The sequence below is a fragment of the Rutidosis leptorrhynchoides genome, chromosome 2, assembly GCF_046630445.1.
Source record: "Rutidosis leptorrhynchoides isolate AG116_Rl617_1_P2 chromosome 2, CSIRO_AGI_Rlap_v1, whole genome shotgun sequence".
In the NCBI taxonomy this organism is placed as follows: Eukaryota; Viridiplantae; Streptophyta; class Magnoliopsida; order Asterales; family Asteraceae; genus Rutidosis; species Rutidosis leptorrhynchoides.
Genome location: NC_092334.1, coordinates 259246713 through 259261700, shown reverse-complemented (window position 1 = coordinate 259261700; position 14988 = coordinate 259246713). Strand labels below are relative to the sequence as shown.

The 14988-nt window shown below is 36.0% G+C and overlaps 1 long non-coding RNA gene across 1 annotated transcript; it reads right to left on the bottom strand.

Moving 5' to 3' along the window:
* Positions 1–528: 528 nt before the first annotated feature.
* LOC139891763 (uncharacterized) lies at positions 529–3642 on the bottom strand. Its single transcript, XR_011773827.1, has 2 exons — positions 3337–3642; positions 529–770 (listed from the first exon to the last, which is right to left on the bottom strand). It is a non-coding gene; the product is annotated as an uncharacterized lncRNA (long non-coding RNA).
* Positions 3643–14988: the final 11346 nt, after the last annotated feature.

Here is a 14988-nt window from a genome sequence, read left to right as displayed (position 1 = left end):
TGTATTCAGGTTGTGGTGTTTGGTTATTATGGTTATTGGAGATTCATATTTACGTTTTCGGGTTGAAGATGCTTGTTCAAGTGACTGTAGATCGTAAATTTTTCATCATAGTAAAAGCATGATCTTTCACGATACCATCACCTAGTTAGAATGTTTGATCGAAAATTTTTGGCTTAAGTTTCTGCGAGATGTGTGTTGGTTATCGTTGTGTTGGTCGTGGTTGGTTTTTCTTCTGTCTTCGTGTTTTCTACTAGATGGTTCTTGTGTGGTCTTGTGTACGTAGTGTCAATTTGGTTGGCAAAATGAGTCTTAGATCGTATGATTGTAGCCATATTTATTCTACTTTTTGAGGTTGGTGTGTATTAAATCAAGGGGTGTTGATTTTGAAGTCATGTTTTTTGGTCGTTTAAGTTTATTGTATTTTCTAGCTTATTACTAGTCACAATTATTTTTATATTTATAAAATTATTGTCCTCAAAAAAATAAGTATTACATTGCCTTTTTTTTTTCTTGAAAACACGATTCACGAAAGACAAAAACTTTTTGGCCTATACTATTATTTGAGATTTCATACAAGTAAAATAAGATACAAAAGACTCTTCAAGATGATAATAATACACAACAAATTATCACAAATTCTAGCATATTATCAAACTAATTATTTGTATTCCTTCGTTTTGATCTTCCCTTAACCGGTTACGCTTCCGCTTAGGATTATAACATCAAGTGGAATTTTGTTTGACCATATAGTTATTATGGTGTTGTAATACCTGTAAAGCAGAAAGTAGTAACCACCATAAGTTAATCATCTTGTAGCTAACCAAGCAAGTATCATCGATCTCATATGTATCATACCAAATCCCATCAATCGAGTCACATTTTTGAGAAATATGAAACATAGGTCATACAAGTAAAGAGATCTATTCATTAATAAGAAAAGAAAAAAAACGTTAATAGAGAGGGAAAATTATTTGAAAATGCATTGAACTTTGATCAAATTTCTATTGTATGCATTCAATTTTTAAATTTTCTATTGTATGCATTCAACTATTTAAATTGTTATATTGTATGTATTTAACCTATTATATCAGGTGACCTTTCAGGTCATCTCAATTTTATTTACATAATTGGTCCTCCATATTTGTAAACTCTAATTTCATTGATCCTTCTGTTAGGCAAAACATTTTTATCTTCATTCATTCATCACCATCGATTCATATCTTCATCTTCGTACTCCGATCTACACAAAATTCACTGAAACCCATCATAAAGAAAAAATGAAGCTCGTCCTTAACTATATGTTGATTTTTGTTCATATTTCAAAAATCTTGCTCGTGAGAATCTTAGTTTCTTACTGATGTTGAAAACCATATTGTATCAAAAATCACTAACAAGTTCTTCAACCATGTTACCCAAATAAATTTAATGAGCTTGATTTTTTTTCATACTCAAATTTACACAAAATCGCATAAACCAATTATAAATACAAGCAAGATTTCAAATTGGTTTTCAAAAAATCTCAACGAAGTTTTGAATTTTGAAGTTCTTAGCCCAAATCAACAGTAATAAGAAATCTAACATATGCGATGGAATAATTAAACACCAAATAAAGAATAAAAATTCAATAGACTTACGAATTCTAGAGTTCTTGAATTCAAATCAGTAGCAATAAGAGATCTAAAAGATGAAGATCATGAGCTACAAAAGTTATGAACATAAAATTAAAATCGAATTTTTTGTGTTTTAAGAAAACGATTACTACACGAAATTTCTTCCAAATCAGTCACTTAACACTCGAAAATTAAATTCTGGATTTAAAAAACACAAGATTAATCCGAACTAAAAATTTAGGTTTTAGGTTTAAAAACTTCAAAACTCGGATCTGAAAATTAGCTAAATGAAAGATGATTTTAATCAGGATTTATGAATCAAATAGTTCAAACAAGTAAATAATAATACAACTCATATCGAAGAAGATGATACGAACCTGCTTTTGGTAACCAGATTGAAGTTTTCGTTTTGTTCTGGGTTTTGTTCTAGATTCCATATTGTAAAATGATTTGATGAATAAATGTAATGATGATGATGAATTTCTCATAAAAAAAACATGGAGAAGAAGAAAAAAGAAATTGGGGTTGTCATTAGATGAAGATGAAAATGTATGAAGGTTACCTATCATTAGAAAAAAGAAATTAGGTCACCTCATGATGATGATGAACATGAATGGATGAAGATTGAAAATGTTTTGTCAGGACCAATGAAATTAGGTTTTTTAAACATGAGGGACCAATTACGTAAATGTCTAGAAATAAAATTGAGGTGACCTGGAAGGTGACCTGTTATAACAGGTTAAATACATACAATAAAACAATTTAAATAGTTTAATGCATACAATCGGATATTTGAACGTTGAATGCATACAATAGGAATTTGGTAAAAGTTCAATGCATTTTCAAATAATTTTCCATAATAGAGACCGCAACTGTACCCGACAATAAATTTTCTCCGATGTACTTATATAGCAGTTAAATGTAATTAAATGTGTAGTTGCTAATAGTCACACCTTTTTAATTAAATGTTAGTTACTAACTACCATCACATATGGAAATTTTCTGCCACCATCGAAATATATAGTTGGACCTGTTTGAAACCTCACTGTGAGAAAATATATAGTTGGACCTGTTTGGAACCTCGCTGTGAGGTCCCATATTCAAAATTAGCTAGTAGCATATCATAGGGTAGTCAAGAAGAGAGTTAGAAACGGTCATAGTCATAGGATAACATGGCTAGACGCTTACATCTTAGTCGAGAAAACATTATGTTTTTACTTGGTTGGCTGAATAGAGGAAATATTGTCCTCGTACTTGTGTACCTTTATTACTACATTCGTCTTGCATTGAAGTGTTAATTTAATAACGCGTTTCAAAATTATTATTTTTTTTCTCACTCTTTGATAACAAATTACATCGTACAAAGTATTGATAGTCAGTGGTGACTCCTTGTACAAGCAAGTGGGGTCAAAGAACCTCATTAAAAATAAAGTGTTTTTAAAAAAATATTAATAAAATTATATATAATACCACTAAATTTATGATTTCATATATTTTTAAAATTAGTGGTTTTAATAGAATTAAATAACTATTCTTAAAAAAATAAATTTTGCAAATTATCACTCAAATTTTAAGGGGGGCCCATAAGTTTTATCCTATAGTAGTCACTCCTAATGGTAGTCTACTAGTATTTGAAACGGAAACTTCTTGCACATACTGAAATAGAATTGGACATGCTTAATTAATATTTGATACCGAGGGAGTGATAAAGAGGGTAAAGACTTACTTCCACACTTGAAGTGACGAGGCACTCGACGTCCACAACCTTCAATAAGTTTAACAAAATGATTGACATCAACAAGTGCAGCCAACTTAGGTGTGATAGCAGGACATATGCACTCAACATGGCTAACCCTAGCTCGCTGGCAACAATAAGAGGACGGAGGCCTACCATATAACACAGTTTTGCACGCGTTAACCGCTAGCCTCCTCTCTTCTTTGCACTGAGCAGCTGTTGGTGCTGCATGAGCCGTATCCAAGATCACAATTGTTATTGCAACCAAGATTATAACTAACATCCATGAGTGTTTCATTTTTTTTAGATAACTAAACTTATATTTTTATTTTCTGTTATATAATTCGCACTGTGATATCATAGTTGTATTTATAGATAGATAGTGCTTTGGACTTTAATTTCATGTTGAATATTCACGCGGGGTTAGTTATGACTTGTGACCAAAATGTCCATTTCTACATATTAGAATATACGAATAAAAAAAAATAAATAAAAATAAATAAAAAAATAAATAAATAAAAAAAACTAAGATAAAAGTTAGATACAAGAAGACACAGCAAAGATACAATTTATCACGACTTCCTACTATAATCCAAATTGCAGATTAATATAGAAAACAGAGGGATATTACATTACATACTTATAAATTGGTAAGACTAGATCAACGACACCAACATTATATATATAGAGGGATCAAATTAGAACTTTTTTAGTGTGAGAACCTCAAGAACAATGAAATTCGACAAAAAAGGAGATATTCAAACAAAAAAAATCACACGGACGAACAAAAAGGTCGAGGTCGAACAATTTTTTCAGCTGCACGTTCTACATTTTTGTAGAACAGTATGTAGAACACAAGAATCTTTGTTCGAATACCTTTTTATTGTTCGGCCGCGTGGTTTTTTGCTCGAATTCTAACGAAAATGCCCAATTCAAACGCATTTTCATTCTACAATTTTGTAGAACCGAACAAAAAATGTAGAACATGCATTTAATTTTTTGTTCGACTCTTATTTTTTTGTTCGGCCGCGTGTTTTTTTTTTTGTTCGAATTCCCTTGTTTTTGTTCGCCCGCCAAGTTTTTGTTCGAATTACCTTGTTTTTTGCTCGCCCGCGTGTGTTTTTGCTCGAATTTAAGTGTATTTGGAGTTCTCAGGGTTCTCACACCAATTGAGTTCTCACTGGATCCTCTCCCTATATATATATATATATATATATATATATATATATATATATATTAAAATATGGTAGTTGTATATCTTAAGGAAACAACATAGGAAAAGCATACAGCCGCTCACAAACTTCAGATTTTTTTTATTAATTTCGGAGTTGTTAAGATGGGATTGTTATTGCTTGAATCATCATGCGTACATACATGCCAATATAAAGGCTAAAACTCTAATCAAGATAAATGGGCTAAGCCCAATAACTACAATACATGGACTACAAATATGTAGGCTAATAATATCTGCTAACATCCCCCCGCAGTCTGAGCGGGAATGCTGCGGACACTCAAACTGGAACGGAACTCGTCAAACAAAGCATACGGGAGACCTTTGGTGAAGATATCTGCAAACTGATACCTCGACGGAACATGTAATACCCGAACCTGTCCCTGAGCGACTAAGTAGCGAACAAAGTGTATATCAATCTTGATGTGTTTGGTACGCTGATGTTGAACCGGATTAGTGGAGAGATAGACCGAACTGAAATTATCACGGTACACTAAAGTAGCCGAGGTGAGAGAACAGTGTAGTTCACGTAGAAGGTTACGAATCCAGCATGTCTCAGCAACAGCAATAGCAACTCTGCGATATTCTGCTTCGGCACTTGAGCGAGATGGCGTGAGTTGCCGCTTGGAAGACCAGGATAGCAAGTTGTTGCCTAGAAAGACATAATATCCAGAAGTGGAGCGTCTGGTGGTCGGGCAGCCAGCCCAATCTGCATCAGAGTAGGCAACCAATGAGGTGGGAGATGACACATAAAGCTGCAGGCCGAGGTCAGGAGTCCCCTGAACATATCGAATGATCCGCTTGAGAGCGTGCAAATGTTGCTCTCGAGGATCATGCATGAATAGACTTATCTGATGAACTACATACGAGATATCAGGGTGAGTGAATATGAGATACTGTAAGGCACCTGCAAGGCTACGGTAGAGTGTCGGATCCTTGACAGAAGGACCGTGGGCAGTAAGCTTGACACCCGGTTCTACAGGGGTCCGGCAAGGGTGACAAGTGGACATATCAGCCAGCTCAATGATCTCGGTGGCATACTGTCGCTGAGAGAGAAAAATGTCACACGCAGTGCGGGTGGCATGGATGCCTAGAAAGTATTGTAGTTATGTAATACTGATATTATTAGCCTACATATTTGTAGTCTATGTATTGTAGTTATTGGGCTTAGCCCATTTATCTTGGTCAGGTTTTTAGCCTTTATATTGGCATGTATGTACGTATGATGATTCAAGCAATAACAATCCCATCTTAACATGGTATCGAGCCTAAAACTTTAGGGTTTTTTTTTCTTTTTTTCCTTCCTGTTGCTTGTTCCACCGTTTTAACAATCGGTAGGCCAATTTACATAAAACATTCGCAGCCTTTTGTCTACACTCTCAAAATATTAAATCAATATTATCCATCCTAGTCCACGTGTTTGTTATTGATCATCTACACCTAATTGGTGATTTAATTTATCTTCCAGCATATCACGTTTAAAGTTTTTGTTCTCGGTTCTCCGTTTGAAAGGCTACTGGCATAATTTCTAAATAATTTATTTTTCTAATAATTGGTTCGAGTACTCATCTTTTTCCGAAAGATTTAATTAATTTAGTTGTGAATCATCTCACATCTTGTTTCTTGATCACCACAAATAAATCATATATTGCATCATCACTTTTGTCGTGCTTATCATCACACGTCAAATATATATTACATTATTTGTTTGTTCAACGCTACGAATATGAGAATCATCTCCTATTTATTAAATTTTATCCCAGGCCAACGAAAAATGTTAGATCAAACCCAAACTCAGTTATTAAATATTATTCAGGCCCAACAGAAAATGCTTTCTCAAGCCCAACAACAGGCCCAACAGCAGGCCCAACAACATGCTCAACAGCAGGACCAACAACAGGCTCATTGCTTATACACAGCCCAACCCGCTTATAGTGCTTTCAGTGCAACGACTCCTCCGGATTACGGTGCTGCCGCGTGGCATATGGATATGGGTGCGTCTTCACATCTTACCTCATGTATTAATAATCTTAGTACTGTTTTTAATAATTGTCAATATTCATCAGTAGCCGTTGGTAACGGAAACACAATTCCCGTCACTAACACCGGCCATAGCTTGTTACCCAATATCCACCGACCGTTACATTTAAATAATGTACTTGTCACCCCTAACATCGTTAAAAACCTCATATCTGTTCGTCAATTTACCCGTGATAATCTAGTTTCTGTTGAATTTGATCCTTTTGATTTTTCCGTGAAAGATTATCTGACGCGTCATCTGCTTAGCACAGGAGATCTCTACCCACTTACATCACCCACCACTCACTCTTCTCAGCAAGCTCTTCTCACCAGTCACGTTACATGGCATCAGCGTCTCGGACATCCCGGACATGATGATTTTCGAAGACTTCTTTCCAATAAAGATATTATTTGTAATAAATCGTCGGCCCCTGTTCTTTGCCATGCCTGTCAACTTGGAAAACACGTGCGACTCCCTTTTTCTGTTTCTAGTTCTAATGTTAATGCTACATTTGATATCATCCATTCGGATTTATGGACATCACCCGTTTCTAGTCTTAGTGGTTTAAAATATTATATTATATTTCTTGATCATTTTTCGCATTATGTATGGGTTTTTCCGTTACGTAATGAATCCGATGCACTTACCACATTCATCCAAGTTCGTTCTTTCGTACGCACTCAATTTCACAAAGAAATCAAAGCTTTCCAATGTGATAATGGTGGTGAATTCGATAACACAGCCTTCCACCAACTTCTTCAGACTAATGGCATTCAATTTCGTTTTTCTTGCCCCATACTTCTCAGCAAAACGGGAAGTTCGAACGCATGCTTCGCACCATCAATAACTTAATCCGAACTCTCCTGTTTCAGGCTCATCTCCCGCCCACGTACTTGGTGGAAGCACTTCACATTGCAGCCTACCTCCTAAATATTCTGCCTTCGTCTGCCATCAACCATGAGATCCCATACTACCGCCTATACAAACAAAAACCTAACTACACCAATCTTCGTGTCTTCGGTTGTCTCTGCTATCCTCACCTTCCTACCACACATAAACTTGAACCCCGTTCTACCCCATGTATCTTCCTCGGATATCCCTCCAATCATCGAGGATACCGGTGTCTTGATTTAACCACCAATCGTGTTATCCTCTCTCGTCATGTTACCTTCGATGAGACCTCATTCCCTTTCAGATCCATGACTCCTACTCAAGCACCATCCTATGATTTCCTTGACCCTCCTCCGAGTTTATTCTCTTGATCATTCCACATTCCATCTCTTGGCACCTCTTCTTTGGGGACACAACCTCCTCCTAATGAGGTTACCACTATCTCTCTTCCTCCTTCATCTCCAGAGACACAGCCTCCTCCTAATGGGGCTGCTGACACCATTCCTTTACCTAACCCTCTCCCGGAGACATAGCCTCCTCCTACCGAGGCTACATCATCTCATTCTACTCACCCCATGATCACTCGCACTCGTGTTGGTACCACTAAACCCGTTCAACATCTTAACTTACACGTCATCTCTCATGTACCACGCATATACTCCGATGCCCTCCATGACCCTAACTGGAAACAAGCTATATGACTGATGAATATAATGCTTTAATTAACAACAGTACTTGGAAACTTGTGCCTCGCCCATCGGACACGAACATAGTTCGCTCCATGTGGCTCTTTAAGCACAAGTTTAATGCAGATGGTAATCTGAGCATGTATAAGGCTTGCCTCGTTGCTAACAGGCGTAGTCAACATGTTGGCATTGATTGTGATGAGACTTTTAGCCCGATTGTTAAACCGGCATCGATACGCATCGTCCTCAGTCTGGCGGTCTCTAGACAATGGCCTATTCATCAGCTAGATGTCAAGAATGCCTTTCTTCATGGATAACTTTCTGAGTCGGTCTACACGCACCAGCCTCTCGGGTTTCGGGACCCTCGCTTTCCAGATCATGTTTGCTTACTGCAGAAATCCTTATACGGACTTAAGCAGGCTCCTCGTGCAGCTTTCAGCGTTTTGCAGGGTAGGCTCAGCGAACCGGTTTCCATCAGAGTCGTTGTGATACTTCACTTTTTATCTACCGACAGGGATCACACACCGCCTATGATAACGCCAAAATCATACATGTTTATTGTCTGTATTCTGATCCAATTTAATATCAATTTGTATGTAATTGTTGTACGTATGTATTGTAATTCATGTATATTTGTAAAAGTCCATTGTGATTGAATAAATGAAGACCAACAGTGAAAACGATGCTTAAAATGAAGTCCGATAATGAAAACAGCCCAGAAATACACTTCCAGACTCAGATGCGGCGCATCCCAAAAAGGATGAGGCGCATCTGTATGCGTGTTTTTGCCGAAGGTTTCAGATACGGCGTTTGTAGGCCATAAGACGCATTTAAAGGACCAGATGTGGCGCATCCGTTGGGAGATGCGGCGTATCTCTGCTGGCTGCCAACATTTTCAGTGGCAATTGAGCTGGAACACACTCACGACAAAGGGATGAGGCGCATCTGCAAAGGGATGCGGCGCATCATTCCCCAGTTCACTATTTCACCGAACTTTTGAGCCTATTTAAGAGAAGTTTTGGTTACATACTTAAAACACCTTCACTATTACATTCTCTCTTAGTTCTAATACGTTTTTCAAGGCTCAAGGAAGGTTACAAGGCCAATCTCCACTCTTTCAACATCAAGAGTAAGCTAGGATCATTCATCACTATTGGTATTATTGTTCTATATCTTTTAAACATGAATTCAATTTTTATTAATTGTTCCGTTAGTTCTATTATGATTATGTTTGGCTAAAAGCCTTGTGTGTTTGCTTCAATGTAAGATTTATGGCTTGGGATTGTTCTATACTTTGATGTTATGCTAGTTATATATATGTTTGATTGATTAAATCATCTAGTCCAACTACAAGAACCATAATTATGATTGTTTAGTTCATCACTTCAATTACATAAATTGTAAACCAATTAATGTGAGTTAACTCGGTGAACAATTTATGCTTCAATACAACTAGTAATCTAGATGGTAAGATACATAAGTTTAAGTGATTTAGTTATGTGTTATTACCGGTAATTGAAGTAGTCCCAAAGCAACATAGTCATGAAATTACCTCAAGTAATTGTTGTAGTTTAGGTTTTACGTGAGTTTAACCGGGTTGGGTCTCGTTAGTTAAATCAATCTAAGTTACCTTGTTCTTTCGAGAAATCTATTGTTGTAACTATCTTTATATCCTAATTCAATTATACGAGTCATGACTTGATTTATGTAAATTTATCAAAGGTTATAACTTGTACTTCAACACCTAGTGATCTAGTCATCTATATGTGAGTATAGGATGGTAATTGGATGATATTTAGGTTTTACAATCGTGTAGTTTACTTAGAGTGATCTTAGTAAACTAGGTTTTATGTGAATTTAACCAAGAAAGGATCCTGTTGATTAAACATAGTTCTTAACTTTATAGATATTGTGAAATTGATATAAAATGCTCTAATGTAACTATCACAAAACGGTTTTAATTATAAAAGAACAATCCCTGTCATTTATCAAGCATAGAAGTAAACACCACATTCTCATTCTTGTTATTTACTGTATTTTAATTACTGTTTTGTTAACAGAAATACAACTTCAAACACAAATCCCCCTTAGAATAAATAATCGTTGTAAAGTCCTTAAAACATCTCCCTGTGGATTGAACTGGTCAATTTACTTGCTAGTTACTGCATGATCGGATTTTAGTTGCCTGTATTATGTGTTAATTATTAAGCATATTGTCTACTTTTAAAGGTTACGTCTTGACACATCAACTTTTTGGCGCCGCTGCCGGGGAGCAGTTTTGTTAAAAGATTTTTAATAAACATTGAATTATTTGATCCTTTTGTAGGAATTCAATTCCTAGAAAAGTTACTTTTTATTGTAAGCTTGTGTTTTTGCAATTGGTTTGTTTGTGGTGTTGTGATTGCAGGATAGGTATTGATGCATGAATCTACATTCTTCCAACTCTAATTTAATTCCTTCATATCCTGAACCTGAAAGAGAACTTCACGAACGCCTAAGAGCTCAAGAAGTGGAGTCTCTTGCTCAGGGTTTAGAATCGCTTTCTGTGATGACCCGAAAATTTTGAACTTATTTAAACCAATTCTCTATACGATTTATTATTTTAACACGCTAAACAAAGTCTGTTAGATTGAGTCTCAAAATTTTAGAACTGTTTCATATATACAATTACCTTTGATTACTCTCAACGATTCATGAACAATTATATGTATGTATATATATATATATATGTACAAGTAAAAACGACTTTCCTACAGTAAAACCCTATTTGCTACAGTAAAAATTACTTTGCTACAGTAAAACACTATTTGCTACAGTGAAACCGTATTTTGCTACAGTGCTACAGTGAAAACGACTTTGATACAGTGATTTGCTACAGTAAACACTATTTGCTACAGTAACACTATTTGCTACAGTGAACACTATTTGCTACAGTAAAAACTATTTGATGTCGGCGAACTAGCAAACAAAAACGAAAAAGGCGGCCATGCGATCGCATGGCAAAAACCCTGAAAACTCATGCGATCGCATGAGCTACAGTAAATCGAAAAGTACTATAAAAGGCCAGTTTGTTCGACGATATAATTCATATTTTATTTTCATATGTAATTTAAATTTTAATTTATAATTATAATTATAATTATAATTTAAGTTTAATAATAATAAAGTATATTCGAGGGTGTTTTAATTCGGGTTTCAAACCGCTTTAAGCTAAGGAAATATTGGGTATTGTTCGGGGTATTGTTCTTGAATCCAAAGCCAACCATACAGTCGTCTACCATCATTACGTCTACGCAATTTGCCAACAATATTGAGTCTCAATATTGAACTGTGAGTTATAGATCCCTTTTTAAATACTTTAAATATTTTTGGGCTGAGAATACATGCAATTTATTTTAAACGCGATAAGACACAAGTACATACTAAATTCTACATTGAGTTAAACCGGAAATCCCTTAGCTTTGGTAACTAGTAGCTGCCAGTACATAGGATATGGACTGGTGGGAGCGAATAATTGTATATGGATCCATAGGGCTTGACATCCCCGTCCGAGCCAGAGCGCTAGCCTTTTAACGGACGTATGTTATTTGAGTTTAAGACACGTTGGTTTGCGTGTATTAAAACGAATGGGGTAATTATCACTATAGCGTTAAGTTTAGTTACCAGGGTGCTCTGTTACGTAGAATCTATTGATAAACTTTTGATGAAATCTTGTGGTCTATCTTTATATATGTTTATGACTCGAGCAATTAAACCTATAACTCACCAACATCCGTGTTGACTTTTTAGCATGTTTTATTCTCAGGTCCTTAGAATGCTTCCGCTGTGATGTGCTTGTTGCCTGCATGGAGTCTCTCATGCTTTGTACAAAGTTTATTGCATTCAAAATAAAACTGCATTGTGTAATAAATAATTGGACTGTGATGTCAACCTGTAAATTAAAGACTTATGTATTTCGGGGTTTTGCTTATACCTAAGCACTCGCCCACATGTTTATAACTTTCTATGTTTAGAAAGTCACTTATTTTAATGAATGCAATATTTTATCAAAACGTATCATATAGAGGTCAAAACCTCACTGTGGAATCAATGATTAACGTGCCGCGTCAATAGCGATTTTGACGGGTCGTTACTGTTGGTATCCGAGCTTGAGGTCATAGGGAACCAGAAATTACATTAGTGTGTTTAACTGGTAATTATTAGGATGCATTAGTGAGTCTGGACTATGACCATATCTGTTTTTACTGATTTTTGCTTATCATTTGGTCAAAAACATTATATGTGATATATTTATATGCTAACGTAATTGTTGTTTCAATTATGTAATAGATGACTTCTTCTAATCCTATCATTTTGTACGACTCGGAATCGGACACTGAATCTATTATATCCTCAACTGAAAAGGGCGTTCCAATACCAATTAAAGAAGAAATTGTGTTAGCCGGGGAATCTCAACTCCCGGTAAATCCAGAGGAGGTTCCAGCTCCACCCAGCTTTAGTTTTCCGGAGCCACAGTATCGTTGGCACGGACCCATGATCCCTGGAGTAAACGAGGATCGTCCATTTCTAAACAAATATGGACATTGGTTCAGATATACCGCCGACGGGCGGGTTGTGCCGATTACGCCTGGCAGATTTCGGTTCATGACCACCGGTACATATTCTTGTAGTTCGTCATCATATTCTCCTACACATGACTCAGACAGTTCGTCATCAGACGAGATCAGTAAGGAGGAGGATTTCGCTAATGAAATAAAAGAGATCACTAAGGAGAAATTCCAACTTGCTATAGATAATAAAAACAACCACAATAATAAAATGTCCTTAATTATTAAAAAAGAACATGACCATTCGATCCGTAACCACCCTTATTGTATTAAACCCACTGAGGTAACGGGTACCTCAAAACCCCAACTAAAAATAAAATACACTGCCAGAATGTCTGTCAGACCATGTGCACACAAACAATTGGCAGAGAGAACCAAATGGGAAGAAGTTTCTGATAGTTCTGAATAAACGACCTCGCAACCATAAATCTTCCATGCGCTATTTTATTGCTTATGTGTGCTACTCTATCTTGTTATGTAAAATAAGCATATGTAAAATATCAGTATTGTATGGTATTGTATTATTTTTGTTTATTAATAATAAATGCATGGAATGATTATTTGTATTATTACTACTTCTTATTATTATTATTACATAATAATGTAGTAACTCGCTATAATTTTTCATAGTGGAATATTATTAGAATTTTAGTAGTTAATTCCTTGTACTAGCTATTATGTATGAACTTAACGGGTAGGTAATACCCTAGAAATAATTATAAAATGCTAATAAGAAGAAAAGGCTTTTATAATAATTGGTTCATATTATTAATATGCTACGATTAACTATTGACAACTCATTTTACCTATAATATTCTATATGATTAAATTATCTCTGTTGTGTTTATTGAAGAAACATGTCTCAAATGTCGGATGCTGAGTTTGAGCAACTAGTCGAGAAACGTGTGAATGAAAGAATTGGTGCAGCCGAGGCAGCAAAAGCAACAGCCGAAGCAGCAGCCGTAAACACAAACTCACGAAACAGATGCTCATACAAAACTTTTCAAGGATGCAAACCACAGACGTTTAGTGGAACCGAGAGACCAGTCGGTCTAACCCGATGGTTTGAAAAGATGGAGTCCGTTTTCAAATTAAGTAATTGTGCGAACGAAGACAAGTCAAAGTATGCTTTGTGCACGTTGCAAGATGGTGCACTTACTTGGTGGAACAATTATGCTAAAGCAGAAGGAATAGATACGGCATATGATATCTCTTGGGAAGAACTGAAAAAGATGCTAATCGAGGAGTACTGTCCTCGAAACGAGATCAGAAAAATGGAATCTGAGCTACGTAATCTGAAGGTTATCGGCAAGAATCTCAATAACTATGAAAAGCGTTTCATGGAACTAGCCTTGTTGTGTCCCGAATTGGTGCCAAACGAGAAACGAAAGATAGAAATGTATATTGACGGTTTATCAATCAATATCAAAGGAAATGTTACATCGTCCAAACCAAATATGATGCAGGAAGCCATGACAATGGCACACCAACTCATGGACCAGATCACATATAGTTCGATTAAGGCACCAATTACCGAAGTTAAGACAACTGAAGGAAAGAGGAAATGGGAAGACTATAAGGGCAAAAGTACTCAACTGAAGAAATAAGAAACTTTTAAAGGTAAACAAGATGGGGCAACTGGTAGTCCAAACTATAAGGGACCCCATCCGTTCTGCAAAAGATGTTACACACATCATGTAGGTTATTACCAAGTGGTCTGTGATAAGTGCAACAAGAAAGGACATGTGGCGAAAGATTGTTATGCCACCGTTTCTGAAGTAAAGACAAAATTGACCGATGTCAAGAAATGTTATGGATGCGGGAAGTCTGGTCACTTTATAAATCAATGCCCTGATAAGGAGAAGAACAAAGAACCCGCACGTGGGAGGGCATTTAATGTTAGTGCCAGTAAAGCACGTGAGGATCCTAATCTTGTCACGGGTACGTTTACCGTTAATAATCAACTAGCTTCTATTATGTTTGATACGGGTGCTGATAGAAGTTATGTGTGTAAAGACTTTAGTTTTAAACTAAAATGTGCATCATTACCTCTAGACGATAAATATACTATTGAATTAGCTAATGGTAAACTGATAAAAGCCGATAAATTTTGCCATGGTTGCGAAATGAATCTCGCTGGTGAAACCTTCAAAATTGATTTGATACCCATAGAATTAGGAAGTTTTGACGTAATCGTTGGCATGGACT